Source organism: Orcinus orca, chromosome 5 (assembly GCF_937001465.1).
Source record: "Orcinus orca chromosome 5, mOrcOrc1.1, whole genome shotgun sequence".
Lineage (NCBI taxonomy): Eukaryota > Metazoa > Chordata > Mammalia > Artiodactyla > Delphinidae > Orcinus > Orcinus orca.
In genome coordinates, this window is record NC_064563.1 from 27779012 (window position 1) to 27786724 (window position 7713).

The window sequence follows — 7713 nt, forward strand, 5'->3', positions numbered from 1 at the left end:
CACCGCCCCGCCCCAGCTGTATTGAGATATAATTGACACATAAACAAAGACTTGCAGCTTATTCACAGCTTTTGACAGCTCAGGCTAAGTGCTCTCATTCATTCCTTTTAAAGCGTTTTTATTAGAATTGAGAAAAATTCAAAAGCAATACATGCTTATAATTAAAAGCAAATGTAATAAAAGATTTTCCATCACTGCACATAATCAATGTTAACATCCTTAGTGGTTTATTAGGTGGGACTATATTAAAATGTCAACTTTAGATCATTTTTGACTTACAAAAATGGCAATGTCCTGTGGTAATACTTAAGGTATTCATGGGACTTCCCTGGCGGTCCGGTGGTTAAGACTCCATGCCTCCAGGGGCACAGGGGGCACAGGTTCGATCCCTGGTCAGGGAAATAAGATCCCGCATGCTGAGAGGCCAAAATAAATAAATAAATAAAAGCTCTTTTAAAAAATCATATTTAAAAAAATGATATTCATCCACTTCTCCATGTGCTTACCACAACAAACTTCAATCCATATACGCAGGGTTCTTTTAACTTTGCTTGTTGTACAAAAGCTGGAATTGACGACAACTTGCTTTTTTTTTTTAATTTAGTAAATTGTGAATCTCTCTTCAGAGGCTTCAGATAAGGATCTCCTGTATGTTTCCAGAAGTTGGGGATGCTCGCTACTGTGGGCTCCAAGGAGATTAGATGGCCTATAAAAGGGCATTTAATGACACTGCGTCACGTGGTGTGTGTCTTTACTATCTCTCTGACACTTGAGAGTTCACTGTTTTGTAGAGAGCTGGGCTCAGCATTAAGATCTTCTGTAGGCCATGCTATCTAACTAGAAATGAACAACATCCTTTTGTTGTTGTCGTATTAATTATTATAGATACTTTCTAGTTACAGCAAGTAATATTGGTTTTCTATTGACTATGGTGCTATAAAAACTTCATTTCATAACAAATTCCCACGTACTGGTCAATTTTATGTGTCAGCTTCACCGGATCACAGGGTGCCCAGATATCTGGCTGAACATTATTTCTGGGTGTGTCTGTGAGAATGTTTCTGGATGAAATTAGCATTAGCATTTGAATTGGTAGACTGAGTAAAGCAGATGGCCTTCCCCAGTGTGGGTGAGTATCAGACAATCTGTTGAGGGCCTGAATAGTACACAAAGGCAGAGGCAGGGAGAATTTGGCCTCTCTCTGACTTTCTGCTTGAGCTGGGTCATCGATATTCTCCTGCCCTTGGACTGAGACCTATACTGTGGGCTTTCCTGGTTCTCAGGACTATACCACTGGCTTTCCTGGGGCTACACCTTGCAGATGGTGGAACATGGGACTTCTCAGCCCCCATAATTCTGTGACCAATTCCTTATAATAAATTCTCTCTCTCTGTGTGTCTCTCTGCCTCTGTCTCTGCCCCCCCCCCTCTATATATATGATAATATAACTCCTTTCAGGTTTGGGAAACAGTGGTCTAACTCTTGGTATGGCCAATCATATGTTACTCACTCATTCTGATAGACAAAGAGGTTTTTCTTCCAGATATTTTTGTTCATTTGTTTGTTTTGCCATTAGAGTAACGCTGCAATAAATATCCTTGCACTTATACTTTCATATTTTATTCCTACGGAATAGATTGTCCAAAGTGAGATTGTTGACTCAATTTTTTCGTGTGTATTTTTAATTTTATAGATATTTCCAGATGGTTTTCAAAAAAGCTGAAGCAAGTCGTACTCCTACCAGCAGTATATGAGACTGAACATTCTCTCACATCTTTGCCATCACTGTGTATTATCACTCTTTTTAAGTTTTACCAATCTGATGGGTAAAAATTGGCATCTCGCTTTTGTTTTAATTTGCATTTCCCTGACTCTAAGTATAGTGGTTAAAAGCAGAGTCTGAAGCCCAAATATTGACACTTAATGGCTGTATTCCCTTAATCAAGAGTCTTAAGATACTTTTCACATCTGTCAAATGGAGATAATCGAAGTACCCCCTTACAGGGTTGCTATGAGGATTACGTGAGTAAATATATGTAAAGCTCTCTGAAAAGTGCCTGGCTTATAATGAGCACTGTATAGGGGTTAGTATTATGGGTGAGTTTGAGTAACTTATAGTAAGTTTATTGACCATTTTTATGTCTCTTTTGTGAATTGCCTTTCCATATGCTTTGCCTATTTTTCTATTGATTTGTCATTTTCTTATCCATTGGTAGGTGCTCTTTGATACCTAATATAGGTCTCTTTAGGCACATATTAGCTGTGTGTTGCAAATACGCACTTTTCTCTATCATTGGTCCTTTTTTTTTTTTTTTTGCAGTACGCAGGCCTCTCACTGTTGTGGCCTTTCCCGTTCCGGAGCACAGGCTCTGGACGCGCAGGCTCAGCGGCCATGGCTCACGGGCCCAGCCGCTCCGCGGCATGTGGGATCTTCCTGGACCGGGGCACGAATCCGTGTCCCCTGCATCAGCAGGCGGCCTCTCAACCACTGTGCCACCAGGGAAGCCCTATCATTGGTCTTTTGACTTTGTGTGTTGTATATATTTACATATACAACACATTTAAATCTGTATGTAGTCAAACCCTTTCCTTTATGGCTTCTGTGTTTCATGTCTTGCCTAAGATCCCTTTTGCTTTTAATGTTAAACAAATGTACTCCTAATTTGGAAATATATTTTTAATTATTTATTTTACTCCACTATTTAAATCTCCATGATCATGACCTATGGTAGTGAGAACAAAAACCACAAATTAGCATCTCAATAAGTTATCTTGTTATCCACAGGAATCTTCCCATCTTTAAAAACACTTTTCATTTGATCCTGTTGCCCGATTTCTCTCCTGCTTTCTCTTTAAAAGGTCCCATTCTTTTTTGCCATTTATCTCCTGTCTTCTCAAAACTCTAATTTACTATCTTCCTCTTTCCTGTTACTGGAAGATAGTAATTAAAGGTTACCAGTAACCAACTACTAACCAGTTCCATCACCTTTTTCTTGGTTTGATCCTTCTTGCCCTCACTGTGGCATTTGACCCTACTGGTCACTCCCATCGCCACTGTCCTTTGTTGGACTAAAGATGCTGGTCTATCCTGACTCTTCTTTGGCCCTTATAGCAAACATCATTGTTTGCCTACCCAAGAGCACCTCCATCTCCCTTCCTTCTTGCTGGCAGAGACCACCACCCATCACAGAAGATGATAATGTCACATAGGCACATCTTCGGCCTACCTAAGCTAAGGCACAGGTATATGCTGTGGTCTTGACCAGTGGTCCATGAGGGAAAGTCTTTTGGGTGGGCTACAGGGAAAAAGTATGCTCTCTTATAAAACAAAGATGCATATTTTATAAGCAACTATATGAAGAGGTGACACCTTAAAGAGCAACAAGGCATCTTGCAACAATGAGGAGAAAAGTCAGAGCACAAAAGCCACGACACTAAGATGATAGAGAGAAAGATGGAAGAATGTGGGTCCTTGGCAACACTGGTAAGCCATGGATCAAATCTAGAAACTCCCATCTCCAGATTTCCTGTGAGTAAGATAATATGTCCCTGTTACTTAAGCCATTTATAGTTCAGTGTCTTCTTACTTGCAGCCCAAAGCTTCCTTACTGAGCACTCACATGACCCCATAACAGCTACTTACTTTTATGGTCTCATAATGGCTCTCCTTGGCCTTCCAGCCCCCTTCTACCCTCCTGCATCTAGAACATTCTCTCTAGAGCCACTTTGATTGGAGAATTCTGTTGCTTACACCATCACTGGTAATATTATACCAAGCAAAAGAAGCTAGTTACAGAAGACCCCATATTATATGATTCCTTTCATATGAAATGTCCAGAACAGGGAAATCTATAGGGACAGAAAATAGATTAGTAGTTTCTTAGGTCTAGGATGGGAATGGAGGGTTAGGGGGCGACAGACAAAGGGTATAAGATTTCTTTCTGAGGTGATGAAAATGTTCTAAAATTGACTGTGATGATGGTTGTACATATTTGTGAATACACTAAAAAACACTGAACTGTATACTTTAAGTGGGTAAAGTGTATGGTATATGAATTATATCTCAGTAAAGCTATTTAAAAAAATAAAACCTTCAGTGGTCATCCATTACCTAGAGAATAAAGCATGACTTCATTACCTTGGTATTCAAGGCTTACCATCCTCCAGCCTCAAACTACCATCTAACTTAATCCTTCGCTACTTCCCTATAAGGCAGACAATCAAACAGATCATGAGTGGTTCCAGAAATACAACCCATGCTTTTCTGCTTCTCTGCCTTTGCTGCTATGTTCTCTTGGCCTAGAGGCCTAGAACCTCTCCCACCACCTTGGTCTCTCAAAATTTAACTTGCCTTCAAGGTCCAGTTCAAATGTTCTCCCTCATCTTCCCAGGCAGAATTGTCCCTTGCTCCTCTGAATTCACAGAATTCAACATACTTCATGTTTATCTGTCCCTTTTACAGGCTTATGGACACACAACCTCATTGACTGTATTAGCTCCACAGTTTCCAAATCCAAAGTTGGGTGGTAACAATGTGTCAGGAAGAAAGAGTATTGCAAATCAAGACCATTTCAGAGAGTTTAAGTTATGCGGTTGCCTTAATAGTCTTCCCACGAGAGCGGACCATCTCTGTCAGACATAGACTAGTGCTACATATCCTTTCCTCCCTTGCAGAGTGTTCACCACTGTCTCTCAGGTGGATGAAAGAGCTTCGTTTCCCTTTTTCTCCAGGATGCATGGAAAAATGGGCTTAGGTGCTTTTAATGAATGGTCTGTGTTAATGAATGGTCTGGTGGTTAATGAACCCCTGTGTTATATGCCACATAAGTAAAAGCTAGGTTGATTATACACACAGTTTTAAAGACTATAAAAGCCTTTAAAAAAATAAAAGAGAATATTTTTTATAATCCTATGGTGGAGGAGACCTTCCTAAATAAATCACAAAATCCCAGGTGCCATGAAGAAAGTCAGTGATGGGGGCTTCCCTGGTGGTCCAGCAGTAAGGAATCCGCCTTACAATGCGATCCCTGGTCAGGGAAGTAAGATCCCACATGCTGCAGGGCAGCTAAGCCCGTGTGCCACAACTACTGAGCTCGCGTGCCTCAACTAGAGCTGGCGTGCCACAAACTACAGAGCCCACGCACTCTGGAACCCGCACGCCACAACTACAGAGCCCACGTGCCCTGGAGCCTGTGGGCCACAATTAGAGAGAAGCTCACATGCCGCAACAAAAGATCCGGCATGCCTCCATGAAGATCCTGCATGCTGCATCTAAGACCCGATGCAGTCAAAATAAATAAAATAAATAAATAATAAATAAATATGGGGGAAAAAAAAGTCAGTGATGGATTTCTCTCCATAAAGACCTAAGCCTTCTGGATGGCAAAATATACCATAAACAAAGTTAAAGGACAAATGACAGACTCTGAGACGATATTTTCAAGAGTTATAATAATTAAAAGATGAATATCAGTACTAACTAAAAAACAACACATTAAAAAGGGCAAAGAATATGAACAAGTGATTCATAGAAAAAATAGAAATGACAGTGTATGAAAGATGCTCAACGTCGTTAGCATCAGGGAAATGGAGACAATGCAATGAAGGTCTTTTGCTTGTCAGATGGACCACCATGGAAAAGATTGAGACTATCCGTAACTGTCAAGCATATGGGGAAAAGATCAAACATACAGTAGTGTTGCATATATATTTTAATATGTATAATTTTGTGTGTGTGTGTGTGGTACGCGGGCCTCTCACTGTTGTGGCCTCTCCCCTTGCAGAGCACAGGCTCCGGACGCACAAGCTCAGTGGCCATGGCTCACGGGCCCAGCCGCTCCACTGCATGTGGGATCTTCCCGGACCGGGGCACGAACCCGCGTCCCCTGCATCGGCAGGCAGACTCTCAACCACTGCGCCACCAGGCAAGCCCCTAATATGTATATTTTTTAAAGAGCAATTTCGTAGGATCTGATTATTTTCCGCCACGAACAGGTATTACATTCATAATTCCCAAATCAACTTTTAAAAAACCATTCTTGATGGTAAGTGAAGGAAATCTCAAATCCTTCCTATCCCAATTTCCCCATTCTAAGAGGCTTATACTGAGTACACTTTTTCCTTTCTCCCTTTCTTTCTGTCTTTCTGCGTTGGGTCTCTGTTGCTGTGTGCGGGCTTTCTCTAGTTATGGCGGGGGGGGGGGGCTACTCTTCGTTGTGGTGCACGGGCTTCTCATTGCGGTGGCTTCTCTTGTTGCAGAGCACGGGCTCTAGGAGCATGGGCTTCAGTAGCTGTGGCTCGAAGGCTCTAGAGCACAGGCTCAGTAGTTGTGGCTCATGGGCTTAGCTGCTCCGCGGCATGTGGGATCTTCCTGGACCAGGGCTCGAACCCGCGTCTCCTGCATTGGCAGGCGGATTCTTAACCGCTGCGCCACCAGGGAAGCCCCTAAGTACACTTTTAAAGATAATTTTCAGGTTGCTTACAATACTGAATAAGGAACCCTGGCAGGATTAATCGTTTTGAAAAGCCCTACTCTATTTCTTTAAGTGAGAAGTTAATTTTAAAATTCTCCTTTGTTTGCCTGAACTGATATTAGCCATATTACCTGGCTGCTTCTTAATATGGTGCATAACCAACTGACTGACTCTATGGGGAGGGGCAAGGGTGGGGGAGGGACCGGGGAAGAGAGGGAGGAGAGGATGGGGTAGCTACTGTGTCCCAATTTCCTTCTGCCTGGCTTCCCTTGATCAAGGGTCAGTTGTATGGATGCTTTTCATTTCCCTGCTGTTGGTTTCCCTGCTTTAATATAAGGTTGGGTCTCAGTAAAGAGGTTTATAATCTTTACCGTCCACCAAGTACACCGACTTTTCCTGAGCCTGGTATATTCCTTTATCCCACTGTCCTTCCTAAATAGGGCCATATCAGTCCTGTAACACATTTGATGAGCTAGAAAAGGGTGTCCCCTCAGGCACAGCCCCCTGCCAGGCTGCAGGGCTCTGCGAGTGGAGCACAGGGGGTCTTCAGGCCCTCCTGATCCCCGAGCCACTATACTAGCAGCCCTTTTCCTCACACCAGCCCTAGACCAACGGCTGCACAGGAAATCTTTGCAAATTGCCGTTTCCTCATTTCGAATGGTCACAGGACACAGTGGCACCTGCTACAGTTAATGCTGCAGACACGTGGCTTGGGTTTCTTTCCTGGCTGCTCCTGCTAAGCTGCCCTTTGAGATTTCATCAGGAGTCCCAATGTCCTGCGTTAATGCTTTTAGCCACTTCACTGCTCCCCCCAGCACACACACAAACACCCCCCCCACAGGCTCAGTGTTCACCCATGAAACAGAGAGTGACGGAGAAGTCAATCGGTGTCTTATCCTTTTTACTGTTGTGCCCTTATCAGTGAAAAAGAATGATAAGGTAATTTTCATCTCAGCCTTCGGTTTTAAGTTCTGGGCTTGTCTTCCTCAGGGGAAAAGAAATAGTCCTTTGTGCTTCGGAGTCTTAAACAGAGATATTTCTAGGTCCCAGGTGAAGGTCCTTCACTCAGATCTTCGGTTGGAAACCAGTCATATTAAGAAGAATTTTTCAGGATGGCGGAAACAGTTGCTGTTTTGAAAGGAGGGATATTTGGCCCAGGCTTATTGGTGGCTTCCCTGAGATGGAGAATTGTGTGTGTGTGTGTGTGTGTGTGTATGTGTGTGCGCATGTGCATGTGTAG